The sequence below is a fragment of the Desmodus rotundus genome, chromosome 8 (genome assembly GCF_022682495.2).
Source record: "Desmodus rotundus isolate HL8 chromosome 8, HLdesRot8A.1, whole genome shotgun sequence".
In the NCBI taxonomy this organism is placed as follows: domain Eukaryota; kingdom Metazoa; phylum Chordata; class Mammalia; order Chiroptera; family Phyllostomidae; genus Desmodus; species Desmodus rotundus.
In genome coordinates, this window is record NC_071394.1 from 52,625,189 (window position 1) to 52,646,870 (window position 21,682).

The window sequence follows — 21,682 nt, forward strand, 5'->3', positions numbered from 1 at the left end:
TACAAATAAGTCCCCCTACTCCCCAGGATTTTTCTTCCTCCTAATGATTAGTAGTAGTGCTTATGGTCACTGCATGGAAACACAAATCCAAGCCTGAACCTTGAGACTGAAACTGAGTGTCAGTGGTTGGGTATGACATGCTTATTCTCATGACCTGGAAAAAAATATTTTTATATATATTTATCAAAAACTAAAGCCAATCAAAAAACAAAAATTATTAAATTGCACAGAATCCATAGATCCCCAAGAATGTCTGCGATTTTAAGGCCTAATTATGTTTAAAAAACATAAGACAAGCCTATGAATTTATTTAGTCTACCAAAAGCTCTCTTGCTTTCAAGTAGTTCCCTGTGGTGTGATTAAAAATATAAGTGTTCTTGGCATCCAGTGGAGTCCTGCCAAGAAGGGCAATTAATTTCTTACAAAGGCTAAATAAATGGCCAAACCGAAATTGCTAAAGATGAGAAGTAAATTAAAAAATAAACCAATAATATTTCTAAACAAATCAATAATATATCAGCATATGTGATTGAAATTGAATTCAGTTGAAATTTAAAATGCCTACCTTTTATCACTGGAAGAAAAAAAATGTGAAGGAACTTCCTGTATTGTATTATCTGGAACTATTAAAAATATTTTGCTTATCCTATCTATACTCATATTTTTCATTTGGCAATTGTAAACATAGTGGATACTTTCTACTGCAGAATGCTATGTGCAATATTATGCCAAATGGTGTGTGTGTGTGTGTGTGTGTGTGTGTTTGTGTTTGGGGGTGGGAAGGAGATATCAGCTTGGTAGTAAGTTGCACTTCAAAGACACAATAAACAATGCAGGGGTTTTTACCCTTACCAGGCATGTTGGAAAATAGATGAGGAAATTCCCTCTGTTTCAGAGAAACCTAGAAAAGTTTAACCCTCTAAAAGGCCATCTGCAAAGCTGGACTGATTAGGACTAAGGTGAGATTCTAGGACCAAATATCCTAAGCTTCAGCATTTGGTTCAGGACTCCGGGACAATTCTGTCTTATCCCAAGGTTTTCTACAGCCAAAAAATCCACAAAAAGTGTTGAACATATTCTAGGGGTGGGTTAGAGAGTACATGGTTTTTGTTTTGTGGCTTTATCTTCTTCCAAAGTAGACGTTTGTTTGTGAGGATACATTAAACAACAACATGAGGTTTACTTGTTTTTAACCAGTACAATTCCTCAATGGTAGAAGACATTACCAATAAAAGATGAAGTTGATCCAAAACACTTTATTCGATATATATTGCTGTCCTATGTAGGCTTTTAATGTAAAAGTCAGTTTGTAAATTATTTCTATTTTTCAATTTCTAATGTAATAATTGATTGGATATGTGTGATTGAATTTATATAGAAATAGACACATATATATAATATTTAATTTACCAGTGATCATATCACAGCTGTTGTAAAAATATAGGAAAAACATACAAATTGTTGAATCCTGCCCAGAATTCCGCTTCAATTATTTGTTTGTTTGGTTCAGTAACTATTTACCTGTAATTGTATTCTCTTTATTTCAAGACTAAAGAAATAAAGAAAAACACCTCCAAAATTTTCCTGGCTAATTCTCAGTAGATTCCAAAAGGTCTGATTGTATCCTTGACCTCAAGCTTCATCTGAATACTAGTAGTAAAAGTCTATACTTTTTGTATGTTGGGGCAACCAAAAATCTGTGAATGTGTATGTCCATTTGATACTAATTTAACTGAAAGCTGTCTTCATTTATTGTCAATTGAATGTGACTATGATAAAGCGAGCCCATTTTCTCACAGTGGTTTTATATTCTCCATAGAGATTGTTTCTTTTTTCCAGTGGGAGACATAGTTCTGTATATTTTAGGCAAGGTAAAAATGAATGAAATCCTGCCTAAATGTCTAGCGCCACCTATTGGTAACTAAGTATGTATTGATTCTTGGTGATGATATTTCAACTAATTAAGTAGAGGTGACTTTGACGATTCTTTTTTCAATTCAAATATACATATGCATACTTTATGATGACTACTATATTTAAATATGATGGTAACCATAGTTACTGAATTTTTCTAAGTTATGGTTTGTATTATTCAGTTCACAATTCCCTTAAAGCAGCACATGCAGTGACAGTATACTTTTCAAAAGTAAAACAAAAAGGTAAAAAGATTCTAGAGTACAAGGAGGAAACAATAACATGACATCTTTACATTTTGTTTTGTATTCTTGTCTTGAAATATATATGGTCACTCACAACACAAAGGATCCTGATTACGTATTCACTATGTCTTTGAAGCAGACTTTGGATTTTTTTCCCTGACTTTTAAGAGTTTGAAAAATAGTTATTTAAAATTAACTCCTTACCTGTGTTAAGAATAGATGGGCCACAAATGGTGCTGATATAACTGAACTTCCACATGCAAAAGAATAAATAAAGTTACACTCTACTTCACACTATAACAACAATAATTAACTCAAAATGGATTGAACATCTAAACAAAATGTAGTATATACATTCAATAAAAGATTATTCATCCTTGCCCTTACTGGTGTGGCTCAGTGGATTGAATGCTGACCTGCAAATCAAAGGGTCCTCAGTTTGATTCCCAGTCAGGGCACATGCCTGGGTTGTGGGCCACATCCCCAGTTGAGGTTGCATAAGAGGCAACCACACAATGATGTTTCTCTCCCTCTCTTTGTCCCTCTCTTCCCCCTCTTTAAAAATAAATACATAAATCTTTTTAAAGAAAGATTATTCCGCCTTTATATGGAAGGAAATTCTGACACATGCTACAACATGGATAAACCTTGAGAGCACTATGCTAAATGAAATAAGTTTGAAATTAGTTGCAAACACAAATATTCTACTTTAGGAAGTAGCCATATTTATGGACTGAAAAGAAAATGATGGTTGCCAGAGGCTCGGGGAAGGAGAACTGGGATGTTGTTTAACTGCTATAGAGTTTCGCTTTTGCAAGATGAAGAGTTCTGGGTATTAGCTGCATGACGATGTCGATGTATTTAGCACTAATGGACTATTTAACACTAGTGAACACTTAAGCATGGTTAAAATGGTAAGTTTTATGTTATGTGTATTTTACCACAATTAAAAATAAATAAATAAAATGCTAAGGAATGGATCAAATGTAAGTGCTACAATTATAAAATTCATAAAAGAAAACAGGCATAAAGCTTCATAAACTTTAATTAGGCAATTGTTTCTTAGATACGATGTGAAAAGCACAAGCAACCAAGAAAAATTAGACAAAATGGACTTCATCAAAATAAAAAAGAACTTTTGTGTTTCTGAGGACTCCATCAAGAAGTGAAAAGAAAACCTGAGAGGAAACATTTGCAAATCATATATCTGATAAGGGACTTGTACTAGAATATAAAAAAATTCTTATAACTCAATAATAAAAAAACAACCCAATTTCAAAATGGGCTTAAGAGTCTGAATAAACATTTCTCCAGGGAAGATATGCAAATCACCAATAAGCACATGAAAAAAATGCCATTAGGGAAACGCAAACCAAAGCAACAATACCATTCTTACCCATTGGGGTGACCATAATAAAAAAGATTGGTAATAACAAGCATTGGTAAGGATGTGGAGAAATTGAACCCACATATATTTCTGGTAGGATTTTAAAATGGTTCAGCCACTTTGAAAAACAGTTCCTCAAATAGTGAAACATATAGTTACTTTATGGTCTAGCAATTCCACCTCAACAGAACTGAATACACAAGTCTGCACAAAAACCTGTATACAAATGTTCATAGCAGCATTATTCATAATAGCTAAAAAAAGTAGGATCAACCCAAATGTCTATCAACTGATGAATGGATAATAAAACATGCATAACCACACAATGGAATATTATTAAGTCAGAGAAAGAAATAAAGTACTAATACCTGCTACAACATGGATGAGCCTTGAAAACATCTCGCTAACTAGAGAAACCAGTCATAAAAGACCATTTATATGAAATGTCCAAAATTACTACAGCCATACCACCCTGAACACGCACGATCTTGTCTGAAATGTCCAAAATTGGCAAAACTATAGAGACAGACTATGGGTTAGTGATTTGCTAGGGTTGTGGAGGTCAGGAGGAAAATGAGGAGAGACTGCTAAAGGTTTCTTTGGGGGGTGATGAAAACATTTTAATATTGATTATGGTATGGTTGCAGATTTCTGTGAATATACCAAAAGCCATTGAATTGTACATTTCAAAAAGGATGAATTGTTTGGTATGTTAAATATATCTCAAAAAGAGCTGATAGTAACACAAGAGTGGATGGGTCAATACTAGATTTACCATCATTGACTTGTGACATTGATTAAAATAAAGGTTTAATATGGGTCAAACTAGAAAGAAATAAGCAACCTTCATGGTATTAAGGTGTATACTGTAAAATTATCAGTTTAGATTTAATGAATGTGAGGTTACTACAGTGTTTTATAGATTGCACATTTATTTTTGTCACAGTAAATAATTTCCACTAAAATTGAAAAGATACTTTGTTCTTATAATTCTTTATCTCCCATACTCATTTTTTACAGCAAGTAAAATGAAAAAGTGGCTTAAATCTAGAAACTGTCCCCCAGCTATGACTACCACCCCTCTTCCTTGGATTGTCTTTTATATATGTTAATTTCCTAAGAACACAAGCTGTTACTTTCATTCAGAATGTGAAAAATACCCTTAGGTAAACTCTTAAAAATTGCCTTTTTTTTTTCACAGCCTTCTTACATTACAAGCTTAAAAAACCCCTAAGGCAAGAAGACTTGACCAAGCCAGGGTTTTAAGAATGAAGCAGGTGATAATTTCCTCAATTGCTTGGTAAAAATGCTATTCATGGAAGTTATCTTAGACCAACCACAGCCCTAGGTGAACTATATGCATACCAGAATATGGAGGGTTAAAAATATTCTACCTCCCTACTTCGTCAGAGAAGTAGGGGTTTTGAAATCTCGTTGTCATATGGAGAAAATTAGTAAGAGTCGCAGAATGTGCAACCCATCTTGTGCAACCCTCACATTTTATGGAAGAAAAACAAGATGATTAGTCCAAAGCCATACAGCTAATTTGGGCTCAGATGGAGCAGAATTAGGTTGATTGGGTACCATTGAAGTACATACAACATCCATCCATCATTAGGTGGAACCTTGAATCTTTAATTCTAAATATAAGTAGGGTGATCTAGAGAAAAAAGGAATGTAATAGTATTTGAGGAAGGGGTCACTGCAAAGGTGATTTTATTTTCTTTGCCACAGCTCTTTTATGTTCACCACATAAATTTAAAGTTCAATTTTTAGTCTCTTGGAAGATTTCATGCTCGCTCTTACAATATTATGTATGTATGTAAGTAAGAAACCTTACTTACCTCTCTATTTGTAGGGTTGACTATATCCCCTTTGCTTTTGGGGTGCTTGTGGCTCCCTACTAAGAATTTTCTAAATGTTGAAATTTTTCAATAAAACAATTTCACAAGATAGTTCTACCCACACTCCCACCTTCTCTCTTCCCCCAACCCCCTTTCTTCTTCTGGTTCTGGAAATTGGCCAGCAGGATTATTTATGGCTCTCAGTTCACAACACACCTTAATAATAAACAGGAGCAGTTTCCCTTTGTTTTCAAATTTCAACAGTACAGTAGTTAAAAATTGGCTCCCTTCAGAACACTCTTTCTCCAAGTCTAATGTGCTATGCCATGTGTATACATGACTAACCGGCACAATACGTACAGTAAAGAAACCAGGCGAGAGATTTATTGATTCTGGCTGAAACAAATTGAAAAGTAACCTTGAACACTTTGTAAAGTCCATAATGAGTTCCACAAATCAACTCTGGAGCCAGTTTAGGACGTCCATTTAGGTGAGGCAAAGACCCTGTGTTTGATCTAACTTAAAGTAATCCTAGTGTAAAAAGTGGGTCCAATGATGACCTTCTAAAATTCACAGTTTTTTAAAAAGATTTTATTTATTTATTTTTAGAGAGGGGAAGGGGAGAAGAGAGGAAAAGACACTTCAATGTGTAGTTGCTTCTCATGCACTCCCTACCAGGGACCTGGCCCGCAACTCAGGTATGTGCCCTGACTGGGAATCAAACTGGCGACCCTTTGGTTCCCAGGCCAGCCCTCACTCAATCCACTAAGCCACATCAGCCAGGGTCAGAGGTTGTTTTCTTTTTTTTTAAGCAAGAGAAATTCATTTATTTCAAATAGATTAATGATTGGGTAAAAGATGATATTTTGTTAGGTATTTGGGGGGTACCTTCTACTAACAAATACTTTGTGAAAGATTTGTATAATGAATAAATGTCCCCATTTCAGAGCTGATTGCAAATAAAATTCAATGACTTGGACCTTCTAGAAAATTTCTGTTGAGCCAAAATTTAAACTGGGACTATGAAGTAGACCATAGAATTATTTAGTGTAGTTGATATTTACCCCATTTGAGCTCAATGTATTTTCATAGCATTAAGAGGCTATGTCTTCTGAAATTATGTTTAAGCTTTAAAAAAATCTGAATAATCATAACAGTATAGAGAACAATACTTATTAAGCCCTCCTCTACCAATTAACTTTCTGAAATTAGAAATGGAGAGACTGTATATAAGCACATTTAAATAATTAAGATAGTAGTGACACAATTTTAAACTCAAATTTTTTGTTATTGATGTTTTTTGTTGGTTGGTATGTTTTGTTTGGGAACCATATAAGAAATCTGTCTTTCCTTGCATCTTAAATTATATTCATACTGTCTTTATGTTTATGTTTGAAATTATCTGGTTCTATAGAAGTAAAGAATTTCATTTTTTGCCCTGGCTGGTGTGGTTGAGTGGATTGAGAGCCAGTCTGCAAACCAAAGGATTGCCGGTTCCATGGTCAGGGCACATACCTGGGTTGTGGCCAGGTCCCCAGTAGGGGGTGTGAAAGAGGCAACCACACATTGATGTTTCTCTCCCTCTCTTTCTCCCTCCCTTCCCCTCTCTCTAAAAATAATAAATAAATAAAATCTTTAAAAAAGGAACTCCACTTTTTTAGATTTTATTTAGTTATTTTTAGAGAGAGGGGGAGGAAGAAATGGAGAGAAACATCAATGTGTAGTTGCCCTTGAGCGCCTCCTACTGGGACCTGGCCCGCAATCCAGGCATGTGCCCTAACTGGGAATAGAACCTTTGGTTCTCAGGCGGCACTCAGTCCACTGAGTCACATCAGCCAGGGCAAGAATTCCATTTTTATGGGAAGACTAAAAGTAGGTTAAAGTGGCTAAAAGGTAAATTATCCATTTAGCTATCCAGAAATCTGATCCTTTGATGAGGCTACAGTACCACACCCCCCCTTTTCTGGCCCAAAATAAAAATGATTAGGATCTCCAAAGTGTGGGGTAATAAATAAAAGAACCAAAAATGAGTAAAAGTTCTTCTTTCTGATGACAATATATTACTTGTTTTGGTAGGGGGCGGGGGGACACAAAAAATCCCCAGATTTCAAAACTGAATAGTAAGCCCTTAGTTTACTGCTTATCAGTAGAATTCATTTTCTCTTCCAACCAATGTTTTCAAACAGAAAACTTGCTACAATCAATTTTAGAAAAATATTTCTCTTTGAAGCAGGAAGGACAAATAAGATGTTTAAACAGCAGGTGGTAAAAGCATTTGCTAACCTTCAATGTGGTAGGATGATGCCAGTAGCCACACCCATGATGTCTTGCTTTACAATGAACTGATAGTGTTCTTGCACCCAGTCAGAATTATCTAGCAATTTCCATGTTATGGCATGTTGCCACAGACACTCATGCTTAAATTTGAAAACATTCTGGTAGTATAAAGTTCAATTTGTAAAGAAATAATGATTCTCTTTGTAATTTTGAGTCCTCAGGCACCTAAAGAAAGAATTTTCACACAGAACATGGTGATGTGCCTTTTAAACCATCTGTAAAATTATTTAACTTCATATGTAAAAAGATGAAATATTCATTACTGATAATTTCCTCCTACACAAATATTTTTCAAGCTCATTTAAGCTCCAGACTTATTTAATATCACTGGACACTAAGCAAAATTTTTCTGAGATATTTCATCAAGTCCCCAAATGAGTGAGCGAATACTTGTTAAATATACACTAACCAACAACACATATTAGATAAACCAAAGACGGCTATATGTTAAAATTTTCTTCTCTTTCCTACAATTTCCCAAGTCTCAGTTTTAACTTGATTAAGGTACACTTATCTTTCTTTTTTTTTTTTTTAAAGTTCATGAGTATTCCTGCCACAAACCTTAATTGCCATTTGATCTTAATAAGATTGAGAGAGGGTGAAAACTCATTTTACCCATTCCAGGCAGGAAGATGGGAAAAGAGGAAGCATTAGAATTCTAAAGTAGATTTGTATAATGCTTGAAACAAAAGCTCTCGCAAAAGTATCCATGAATTCAACTTGAAAATAACACATAAAGTAGTAGATAAACTTTAAACTCAAACTGGCAGATGTTAAAACTATCCTATGACTAATCATAAATCAATTAGTTTATGTGCTAAGGTATTTTTCTGTTAACTACTCTGAGGAGAAGTTAATCCGTTTACTGCTAATGTGGGAATGCGCTGGAGTAGGAGACCGGAAGGAAGGAGGAATAATACCCTGATTGGTGTTATCTACAGTGACTGCATTGTCCAACCAGTTTGCAATTTCAAACACACTTTTAATATCAGTGTCTTTTCTAGATTGTCTCTGATTTCTTTTTGTTTTTAAATAACAGCTTTATTGATATTCATTTACACACTAAATAATTCACCCATTTAAGTGTATGATTCAGTAGTTTTAATAAATTCAGAGTTGTGCAAACATCACCAGAATCAAGTTTATAACATTTTCATCACCCCCCAAATTAACCCCATACCTTTTAGCCATTACTGCACCCCTGTTCCTCTATAGCTACCCCATCCCTAAGCAGTCAACAATTTACATTCTGTCTATAGATTTACCTATTCTAAATACTTCATATAAATGAAATCATACACTATATGGTCCTTTGTGACTACTTTTTTCATGTAGCATAGTGTGTTTTCAAGGTTTAATGTCTAATTTAGAAAAAAAATTCATTTGAGAATGATTTATACTCACCAGAGTTCCTTAAGTAAAAATTGAACAAAAAAATCTACATATCCCTTATCCATATTCATCTATTGTTAAACATCTAAATGTTTTCAATGTCTTTGTTATTGAAGCAGTAAAACATTTTTAAAATTATACTTAGGAAATAAATGGCATGCTTTGCTTATAACTAATTTGAATTGTAATGTTGAAACTTCTTAAAATTACTTGAAACCCAAGGGCTTCATTCAGTGGTGGATATGTATTTGATATAGGCCAGTTGATTTTTATATGTGCTCAGCAATACATAAGAGCTTAAGAGTTAGCAACTTAAATGAATTGAAATGAACACAAAGAAAACAACATTTAGAAGGCCAAGAAGATACCAAGTCCTTTTCCACCATTCTTATCAAATTGGAATTATAATCAATTAGTATTTATTAAGCATCTTACTTTGTGTCCCAAAATGGTACAAAATAGTATAAAGAGGATTAGAACAGGAGATCAATTTTAACAAAAATAACCTACTGTGATATACTGTGACCTGTACTCTGTTAACAAAATTCTGAAAAATAGCTATAAAATTGATAATTCTTTCTGGGAGGAAGATGCTACAGGAATCACAGAGGGAGAGGAGATATACCTCAAAAAGCTTTGAATCATAATTTTTGCCCTTTGGTAAAAGGCATTAAAGATGGCCCAGGCTAAATCTGTTTTGTGAAAAACAGTGATAAGGTGAAGTTAAGAAGATCCTTTCCTCTTAAATGTTTTTTTCAAATAATCAGAGGCTAAGAACCTAAGGTAGCTTTCTGTTTGTTTGCTTTGTCAACTGTTGAGTCATTGATACCAATTCAATGCCAACAGGAATCCCTAACTCGGAGTGCAGTGAAGAAGGAAACTTTGTTCAGTTCAAAACAGCTCAAATATGGTACATCTTGGCTATGAGAACAGCACAGCTGTGGAACAGCTCAACAGTGTTACTGCTCCATTATGTTACAGCACAGCTGTGGTATAGCATAACCGTGAGGCAGCCCTCCAGAAATGAGGCCGTACAACTAGACAGCTCTACTCTGCTTTGCCCTGCCTGCTCAGAGCTGGTCTGCGCTATTCTGCTCTGAGAAATGCCTTCAGTGTTTTGGCTTTGTCTTGGGAAAGGCAATCTTCGGTCTTTGATGAAAAAGAAAGTGCACCACTCCCCAAGCCAGAGGAGAGTTGACTTATTGGGTTGGCCAAAAAGTTCAATGGCTCTAGTAGTGTTTAGTGTCTTTAACTTCATTCAAAACAATGTTATTAAATTGTATTGTGACAGCTGTCATAACAGTGTGCATTTTTAAAAACTTATTAAAACTGGTGAATTTTCGTGCAGCCATTTTAATATTGAAGATGGAGGAAGGAAACATTTTTGGTGTATTATGTTCTATTACTGCAAGAAAGATAAAAACACAACTGAAGTGCAGAAAATAAAAAAGATTTGTGCAATGTATGGAGAAGGTGAATGTGTCAAAAAGTGGTTTGTAAAGTTTCTTGGCACTATTGTCCTGGTTGGTATGGCTCAGTGGATTGAGTGACAGCCTGCAAACCAAAGGGTCATAGGTTTGATTCCCAGTCAGGTTGCATGCCTGGGTTGCAGGCTGAGCTCCTAGTTGGGGGCATGCAAGAGGCAACAGGTTGGTGTTTTTCTCCCTCTCTTTCTCCCTCCCTTCCCCTCTCTCTAAATTAATAAATAAAATCTAAAAAAATAAAAAATAATTTCTTGGTACTATTGATATTTTGGCCAAATAATTCTTTGCTGTGGGGCTGTCTTATGCATTGGAAGATGTTTGGCAGCGCCCCTGGATTCTACCCGCTAGAAGCCGATAGTGGGAGATAGCCGACATACTCAAAATATCCAAATCAATAAAGTTATTGGTGAAAATGAAAACAGTGTCTTTTATGGAAAAAAACTAAATGGACTTTTTTGGCCAACCCCATACACAGACAGAAGTTGCTACCACTGGTCCCTGACTGGTCCATCCTTATGCAAGTGATGACTCCAAATCCTCACAATTTGGTCCAAAAAGCACTGTCCTGATTGATCAGAATAGAGTTGCTTTGATTGGTCAGTGAAGGTGCTAACAGGGGATGATATAGTTTCACAGCAGTGATCCGTGATCCAATGGGGAAAGTCTCAGTCCTACTGGTTGAAATACAATTAAAGGAACTCCTTTATAAGGTCTGGCTCAGAGAGCAGGTGCTAGTGCAGGTGAGCAGTTCTGTGCAGGCTTTTCCCTAAAGTGTGGTTTGCATGAGAGGCCCCTGTTGAAAAAAACAGCTGCTAGGCGCTACTTTTTTCCGACCCCCAACCCTGTTTTTAAATTTTATTCATTAACTTTTAGAGAGAGAGGAAGGGAGAGAGAAAGAGAGGGAGGGAAACAGAATGAAACACCCATTGGCTGCCCCTCACACGTGCTCCTACCTGGGACAAAACCTGCAACCAGGCATGTGACCTGACTGGGAATCAAATCCTGGACCTTTTGCTTTGCACAAGGACACCCAAACAACTGTGCCACACTGGTCAGGGCTAGGATCTGCTTTGAAACTGGAGCCCAGTTAGCCCTGGCCGGGTGGGTCAGGTGTTTGGAGCATCATCCTGTACAGACTGCAGTTCGATCCCCAGTCAAGGCACATTACCTAGGTTTGGGGTTCAATCCCTGGTCCAGGTGCTTACTGGAGGGAACAGATTGATGTTTCTCTCTCACACTGAAACATCAGTGTTGCTCCCTCTCTAGCTTTCTCTCTCTCTAGGAAAAAAAAATCGGAGCCAAGTTAGCCACCAGGAGCACTTCTTGATAGGTATTTCCTTTCTTGGGGTCCCTAGTTTTGTAGGAATAATAGCATCCAGGGTACTCTAAATTTGAACTGGCAAACATTACAGTTTTTGTCTATTTTGCAACAATTCTATTATGTATAATCAATAGTTTACTCCTTTTAATATGTTAAAGTGATATTTTCCAGAACCACTAAGATGCTTACAATACAGATTCCCAGGGCCCTCTACAGATTGAGTAGAATCTGTTGGGAGGAGCCTGGGAAACTGTTTGGAGTATGCTCTCCTAGGAATTTATAATACTAAACTAAATCTAGGATACTGTGTTGCCATGTTCATTATCCAAGCTTAGTCTATGGACGTGGAAAATATCACTGCAAAAATGTTGAATGAAGAGCACATTGTCCTAAATTCAAGCCAGGCTGGAATGTTCATAGTAACCTAAGAAAACTGGAGTCTTTCAAGGAGTAGAGCAGTAATACAGTGGCTAATTAGAAGACGGTAGAATCAGCCTTTTTGCATCTATGAAGCCATGGTAAAAACATGGAACAGTAGAAAAAGCACATTGTGGAATCAAAGAATCCAATCCTTCCTAGACTTGTGACTCTGGTGAGTCATTTCATCTTTCTGAACTTCATTTTCCTCTTGTGGAAAATAAAAGGAAACAGTAAAATCATCTAGCTAATAGGGCCACTTTGAAGATTAAATTGAAATATGTATATAAAATACTTTGCAAAGTACTGTATAAATATTAATCATTAGATTTTGCAAAACTACAAATTACTTTCTAAATTCATATCTTTAAAAATGAATACGAACTTTTAAAAAACAAACCAACGTACCACATAAGATGTATTGTGCAAGTTCATTAATCTGGAAATAAATCTATAAAACAAATCATTTTTCTCCTTTGTGTATTACTCCATATTGTAGCAATTTGACATCTCCTTAATCACAATTTTACATCTCCTTAAGGAAGTTCTTGTTCTAAAAACATGAAGACATTTATTAATTCCTGACAGAGAAAACCTACAGATATGTGAAATAGTAAAGTAAGATAGTTTAAAGATTATTTGAGGTCAAGAAAGCTGTTTATAAAGAAATTTAAAACCGAGTACCATATTTTTCGGACCATAGGATGCACCTAGGTTTTAGAGGAGGAAAATAAGAAAAAAAATTTTGAAGCAAAAAACGTGGTAAAATATTTAATAATATTTCACCAATGTAAATGTAAGCTACATTCCAACTATTCGGACTAAGACACACCCCCCATTTTCCTCCCAAATTTGGGGGGGTGCATCTTATAGTCTGAAAAATATGGTAAATGACTAGACAATTTAAGCATCTTTGAGAATATGGAGAATTGAATTGAATAACAATAAAAAATTTTTTAAAAAGAATATTGAGAATTGAGATTTAGAATGAAAGCAACTGTGGGTAAACAGTTCAAGTATATGCCTCGAAAATACAATTTCTCATCAATTAACAATTTAAAACCCTCTGTGTAAAGAAAAGTCTTTGCATGGTAATAATATATAAGTAATACCAAACAAATTAGTATTTTATTATATGGAAATATTTCCCATATACAGAAACTTGCAACCACAGCTCTTCTTTGATGATGATGGAAACAAAAGGAAGAGAGGAAGTAAAGGAATTTTTGACTGCCAGAATTCCGAGTATACTTACAAATTAGTACACTTGGGGGATGGTGTGAGGAGAGTTGGGCCAAAAAGCCTGATCGGTTAGAAAGACGAAAGGCACCTGGAGCGAGCCCACACTATGTACAGGAGCAGCACACTTAAGTGCTCTAAGGGCTTCAGGTAAAGGCCTGCATCCCTTTACTTTGGCTTCTGGTATCTGACCCTCCCAATTTATACATACATATATATAATGTGTAGGGGAAGCTATGGTTAATAATATAGGATTCAGTTTGGGGCACCAAAAGAAAGAATTCAAATCCATGCCTTAAAAGCAGGTTATTGGAAGATACCGGTAATCTAAAAGGTCTAATTCCCCCTTTCTTCTTTGCCACCAAGGTTGCTTTCCAACCCTTTCTCCTTCCATACCTACACCAAATCCCAGCAGAGGAGCTGGATGCATTGCTATCTCCACACACCACACGCCAGCTGGCTCTGCCTGTCCCACAGATAACCTCATTATTCAACAGTAAATACTGTCAGTAAATGGCTTATTGTTGACTGTTCGTTAATAGCACACGTTTTCATCTAATATCACTTATGATCAGTTTGATATCTCCTTTACAAAAAAAAATAATGACTAAAACCCTAAAATATCAAAATGAGAATAGGGCTGCTGTTTTAAGGTTCTAGTCTTCCTGTGGGAGGCTGAGACCTGAGGTCTGCACCCTGTGAGGTGCCTGGCCTGCAGGGGAGGTAGAGAAACTGCAAATAAACAGGTTGGAACTTTGGTAGCAATTTGAGAGTAATCTGATGTCTGCTGAACCTTATAAAAAATGGAAGCTTGTATTTTGCACAAAATACAAAAAATAAACTTCATTTTATTTTTCCAGTGATTAAGGGATGGGTTTTTTTGTTGTTTTTGTTGTTATTTTAAAAGTTTCAATGTGTGACAGGCTGGGAAAAAAAGAAAAATCTGATCTTTCCCCACAGATTGTTTGAGAATCCCTGCTTTAAAGAACATTTCATTTTTATGAGCATTTCAATTTGTCATTTAGGAGTCATTTTCTCCCTAGAAATAGAGACCTGGGAGGGGAGGTGGCAGGAGCAGAGGAAGAAGCTGGGGCGCCTGGCCTCCGATCTCCTGTTGTTTGCTATGGGTGTAGGCATCTTTCTTAGTCAACCTGCAGGTGGCCTGACAGAGATTCCTTCTTCCCAACTCCCGGCTCCAGCTGATAGCTGTGGTCTCATCCCCTCAGCAAACACCTTCAAAGAGCTGTCGGTAGATATGAGTGGGCAGGAAGATTGGCTCTCTCCAAACACAGGGAGATTGTAGAGGGAGAACAGGTGAAAATCATATTCTTAATCACAGACAAACACAATTAACTGGCAACTGGATTAAGATACCTAATCAGTCAAAATTATTTAGAGGCTCTTATAACCAGCACCCTTCTTTTGGAAGTTCTTACTTTGTGAGGTAACACTGTTAATGAAATACATGTCCATAGGGAACATTTCTCCTCTTAAAGCGACATAATGAAGCTTCAATAAAAGCAATAAAAGCTCTTTAAAAAAAAGACATGAAAATGCATAGTAAACAAATAACCAGCAGCCAAAAGTGTCCCCACTCTTGGTTCAACTGAGAGCATAGGAAAAAAACCTTTAATGAGCTCAGTCTCTGGCAATATTTCATTCATTCAACCAGTCTTGTTGAGCTCACATGATGTGCCAATCACTAACTGTTCTGGGCACAGAGAAACAGCAATGCACATCACAGAAAATATCTCAGGAAGCTAGCACTTAATGGGGACAGGGATGGACAATAAACAAATATAAAATAGGGTGACTGCTAATAATGAGTGCTTTAAGAAATTATGAAGCAGGTGAGAGACCAGAGTGTGACAAATTTGTGGGGGAGGTAGCAGACATTAGCTATTTCAGGTAGGACAGTCTTTCAGAGCAGGGGTCATTGAATGAGGGAGCTGGCCATAAAAAATATTGGGGGCATTGGTTCCATGCAGAAGGAAGAGAACACAGACTTTGCAGGGGAAAGAGCTTGGCCTGTTTTAGCCAGAGGCCAGTTGGCTAAAACATAGCAATGGAGGCAGAGAACAGTGAGAGATGGCGGTATAGAGATAGAAAAGAGCCAGTTTATATGGGATCACATACATTACCATAATGGATAAAACATTTGCATATGTTTGAAATAGAATTGGTGATTATGTGTTATGTGTGTGCATCAGAAATGTTCACTATTAAAATATATCCAAATCAAATGCTAGGCAAAAGTGTTGAAAAGTATTTACATTAATTATCTTTATAGATAGCTATTATAATTCATTTGTTAGATAGAATAAAATAAGTATTGGCAAAATCAAATTAGCATAAGCCCTTCAACTAATGAACACTTAATCTGCTCAAAAATTAAAGCTTCAATTCAAACAATTCTAAGACCAAATTGATCTATTAGATCTGTTTTTAAGTTTTACTATATACAATGATCATATCAGTTGATGGATATATGTATGATTAATATTTGTTAAATCATTCATGCTTATAACCTTTGCTTAACCAGAAGCTGCTCCTTCTAGCTCTGGGATTTTTTTTATCATCACCTTCCTGTAATAAGGAACCAGTAAGATTTTTCTCCTCTAGTTTTGCAAAGGGAGAAAAGATGTGCCAAGGAGAGAAGAGCCTGTGATGGGCCCTTGGCTGTCTGTTGCAGCTGAACTTGAATCTGCTCACTGTTGGGGTTGCAGAGGCTGCCAGCAGTGCATTTCCCGAGCTATGCTGAGAGACAGCACTCACGCAAGATGCAATGCAGCTCAGGGAGGAACTCAGCCAGATTTGGAGGCTCAGTGGTTGGTCTTCATTTTAACATATTTCCATTGAACTTTCTTTTTCTCTCATGCTGAAGATGAAAATGACTCATGGGAATTCAATCATGCATAGAAGCAGTATAAATTCGGTTGGTTAACCTCTGCACTTGGGCAGGTCATGAAATCTGATTTGTTATGCATTATTTTTTTGTTGTTTACAATCATGGAGAGCAATGTGTGTGTGGGTGTGTCTGACAGAGGGGAGAAGCAATATATTTATGAAGTATTTCCTCAAAGCTGCCACAAATTCCATTAACTTGTGGAAAATATTATTTCATACTTATTCCTCTTTCTGCCTTATATCTTTAGTAAAAGAAGTCCTACTAGGTCAAGTCAATCTCTAGTTTTGCTTTAGTCATCACTGAAACCCAAGGAACATTTTTTTGGTTTTAAAAGTACAATTTTATATTCTCTCTTTTGTATTGGATTGTATAGGCAATCCAATATAAAACAAACAAAAACAATGCCTTGTGATTTTGTTTTTAATTTATTCCTGAGGGTGTCTTTAGTAAGTAAAGACAGTGAAGAAGAAAACTTTGAATTTTACTTTACGGTCACATGTTTAACTTAAATAATTTTAAAATAAGTTTAAACAAGTAACTATTTCCTTTTCTTTCTTCCAAACTTGAGAAACGTGGAGTGCTAGGGGAGATTTGCACAGAGCTAGTAGCGTGCCTGGAAGCCCAGAACAGGGGGTCCAAGAGAAGGCAGACCGAGTAGCTGGGAGATTGATTACAGTGAGCAAATATGTAGATATAGTGAGGGTAACGGGAGCCAGGTTTCTTACTGTCAGAAAAGAGATTTGCAAATATGAAAAGGGAGAAGGCTAGCAAGAGCATGAGATATTGGAATTGAAGGTACTGTCAATTAACTCAAAGTTTTAATAGTTTTTAGAGGTAAATGTAGAAATAGTTGTAGATGTAGGTGTATATATGTACATGCATGCATATGTTTCCTAGCTCCGTCTGCTGAGAGTGTCTAGAAGTGATGATACCCCAATATTGATGGGAACCCAGATCTTGGTTTCTAAGTGTCATCCGTCACTAAAAGATCTTTTTGACTCCTTGGAGAAATGACTGAATCAGGTCTGAGGCATAAATAATACAAATGAGCCTGGAATATCTCGTTAATGCCCAAAAGTAAGGAAATGTTCAAAGAATGATTAGGACAGATCAAAAGGATACAGGAACCAGCTTGGAAGGTGTCCTTCTGGCTAAATCTGCAATAACGTAGGCACCCAAACAAACAGCATTCGTTAAACATGACAAACTATGAATTAAAGAAGAAATCCATGAGTCTATACTAATATAAATAAATAAGTGAGTAAATAAAAGAAGGAACAACTCCCATATAGTACAATGTATAAATAAATATAGAAGTAGTGACTGGAGTAGAAAACCACCGTTTGTCACCCATCTCAGCAGATGCCAAGGCAGGTGAGTGGAGGTTTGATAAGGAGTAGATCTTAGCGTAAGGACAAAGTTCTCCTTACAAAAAGTACTGATCAATTGCATAGGGAGAAAAGGCAGATATTAACTTGATCAAGCAATCAATATTAATTTATCAGTGATAAGGGCTGACATCTGGCTTCCCTTGTCATGCCCCAAGAAGAGCACCTCACCATTTCTGTAATTTTCCTGCCAAGAATGCATGAACCAATATCAGACAAACCTGGTTTGGGACATCATTTGGAATAAAAGTCTTGTACTCTTTTAAAAATGATAGAGGTTAGAAGAGACAGGGAAAAATGAAAAACTGTTCCAGATGGACGCCTGAAGAGACGTAATAGATAAATGCAAGGTATGAGCATGGATCCAATGTTGGACCAGAAAGAAAAAAAAGAGTTTGCTGGAGCAATTTGCAAAATTTGAATTGGGCATGTGGCTTAGGCAGTAGTGATGTGTGGTAGTAATGTTAATTTCCTGATTTGTTTGGTTATTTGGCGGTTATACGAGAGAGTGTCACATGGAGTATTTAGAGTGAGTGGAACATCATGACCCAACTTGCTCTCAAATGGTTCAAAAAAAGACTAATGACATATAACATACATCCATGCATGTTTTGATATGAACGTAGATATTGATATATTATGTATTTATGTAGTATCTATAATGTATTGTATATGTTAATGTTATATAATTAATATATGTAGTATATATTAGTGCCATATATTTATATTGTTCTATACATTTACATATTTTTAGAATGAGATAGAGCAAATGTGGGATAGAGCATCTCTATCTGAATAAAAAAAATTGTTTAGATAGAGATGGAGCAAAAATTATAAAGCACTAACAACTTAAAGAGTCTCAGTGAAGGTGACAGAGTATACTATTCTTGCAACTTTCTTGTAAGTTTGCAATTATTTCAAAATAAATGATTTAATAAGAATACCTGTGTCTTTATATAGTCATGTAAGTAACGAGTGTTTTCATATATCAGTTTAATATATGATTTTCCTATGAAAAACATTTCCATGTTCTCAAACTCATGCTGGAATAATTTTATAGAACTTAAAAGCAGGGAGTGGGTTATGCAGTCTTTTCAGCCCCAGGATTCCCTAAATGTCAAGTGAGTTCCAGGAAAGTGTTACATAATAAGAAAGTGTCACAAAGAAGAGTGGTCCTTTGCTCTTCAAATTCTAGTTTTAAATTGACCACTGAAATAATTTATTAGCTTTACTAAAATAATGTCTATCCAATAAATTCATAGTCTTAGTTAATAAAAAATAAAATTGTTTTGCCCTGGATTAAAGGTGGAAACTTCTGGGCAGTAATTAAAAGAAAAAAAAAAAACTTTGCTTCAAAAACAGCAGCATTGCCCTGGCTGGTGTGACTCGGTGGATTGAGTGCCAGCCTGCGAATCAAAGGGTCACTGGTTCGATCGCTGGTCAAGGCACATGCCTGGGTTGCGGGCCAGGTATGAAAGGCCCGCATGTGTCTCTCCCTCTGTTTTTCCCTCCCTTCCCCTCTCTGTAAAGATAAATAAAACCTTTAAAAACAGCAGCATTCCATTATAACTCAAAGCAGCACCGTCTTCTTTACAATCCCTACTTTCATTTTATCTTAATTTGCTATTTTTTAGTACAAAAAACCTCCTTTAAATGCATATATACCCAGACATGCGCAGACACAAACTTACACACACACTAGCACACTTTTACTCAGTGCTTTTACCTTGCAAAAGTCTTTGTGATTATTTGTTCACTTCTTTATCTGGAAAAGTTAGGAAGAGATTAGGTCTTTTAGGTCTTTTTCCCTTCCTTCTATAAGAAAATCATTTTTTAAAAGGATGAGGCAATTTAAGTGACTACAGTTTGCTTGGTAGCAAGTTATTGAACAACCAAGACTAGAATTTAGAATCTTATCCTTATACTACACTGAAAGATGTAGGCAAGGTTTGTACATCTTGGGTTACTCTTCCTTTAAATACATGTGTACCAGACATAGTGTCAAAATTAAACTTTGTCTCTGTGCCTTTAGGAAAAGAATCTAGTCCTACCCAGGTAAGTGCTGATTGCAAGGGGTCTCTGCATTGTGAAGGTTTTCTAATGTAATACTGAATGTTTTACATTCTGGGTAGTTATTCCTTGCCAGTCTTAACAGAGTTTTAAAAGGCTGAAATGCATAATACAAAGAATTTCTACCAAGAAAGTAAAAATGTTCACACTCAAATGCAATTAGAAAATACACAACAGTTTATAGACCTGTCTAAAAGCTTTTGTCAATGCATGAAACAAGTTTGTTTAAAGCATGACAACAGTAGTTATTACTAGTTATCATAGAAGCCACAATATTATGAAATTTCATTAATTTTTGAGAACATTTGTTTAATTGTTACAATGCATTTATCTTCAGTACTAAGGTACCTTTTTCTTATTTACTCATCCGACATATCTTCAGATGCTAACATGCATTAATTTAAATTTTACTTTATTATTAAACACCTATGTAGAACTTACTTTGTGCCAGTCCCTATTCTAAGCAGTTCATGAACAATTAACTCATTTTATCCTCATAAAGCTCTCTGAGATCATTACTATAATTATCCTCCACTTTACACAGGGGGATACGGAGAAGTTACATAGTATGTTCAAGGATGCACAGCTAGTCATCTATACAACTAGGATTCAACTCCGAGCAGTTCAATTTTCAAATTTGTGCTCATAAGTAATGTACCATGCTTCATGGAGCCTCAGGCTTATAGAAAGAAGCTGGGGAATTATCTGTTGATTAAATGAATAGATTATTATCTTGTCTCTTAGACTGATTTAGAAGCACTAAACAAGTTACCAATTGCTCCATGCCTTAATTTCCCACTTTGTGAAATAGAATTGATAATGTTTGCCACCCATTTCTCTTCCGAACAACAGTAAGAATGGAGAACATTTACCTATCTGCTATGTGTGTTTTTGTGCCTGAAAGACTCGGGCAGCAGTAAGTCTAGAGGGGACCAACATCAATAGACCTTACACATGCGATGAGACCACAACAATTCAGTATAGTTTAACAATCTCTTTCAGTCTGAATGAGTGTGAAGTATAGGGACAGAGCTGTGGAAACCTCAACTTCCTTTTATTTGAACTTTCTGCCCACATAATTTTGAACTGGTTGTTTTTAGCTGAATTAGAATTTATTTATATGAAATAATACTCAACTGAAATGTCATCTAGGGCTTAAATTATGTGATGTAATAAAAATGTCTAATTGTAGATCTCCTAAATGAAAATGCTTTCTTGTTACAGCCCCACATCGTTGCTGTTAAATATGATATAATGACCTGGTTAGGGACAACACTAGAAATTTTGTGCCCAGCATCCTTAATCCATCTCTACCTATCTCTGTCTTTGCTTAGTCCCTACAAATTCCAGCAGGTCCTTCATTAGCTATAGAGGGTATGGAAATAAATTCAAAATAGGACCCTCCACTGTTACCAGCAAGAGCAAACAAGTGGTCCAAGCATCTGTGTCATGTGACCTTGAGCAAGTCATCAATCTTGTTCAGTCTCAATCTCCTCTTCTAAAAATTGAGGATAATAACAAAGGCTGCCTACCTCCAGGGCTGTCGTGAGGATGAGATGAATTAAGGTACGTGAAACTGCTTTGTAAACTATACTCTATGGTTACAAGGACATTAATACTACAACTTCTGGTTTTTAAAAATCCCCCAAAGAATCCTGGCCAAGTACTTCAGTTAGTTAGAACATCATCTGGATATGACAAGGATGCAGTTTGATCCCGGGTCAAAGTCCATGCAC

At 36.0% G+C, this 21,682-nt stretch overlaps 1 long non-coding RNA gene across 2 annotated transcripts in view; it reads right to left on the minus strand.

Moving 5' to 3' along the window:
• LOC123478467 (uncharacterized) overlaps positions 1-21,682 on the minus strand; it is a 28,733-nt gene that overhangs the window by 4,391 nt on the left and 2,660 nt on the right. For both annotated transcript variants that reach the window (XR_006653673.2, XR_008427558.1), the window contains exon 2: positions 2,364-2,409. This is a non-coding gene — a long non-coding RNA (uncharacterized lncRNA). The remainder of the gene's footprint in view (positions 1-2,363; positions 2,410-21,682) is intronic.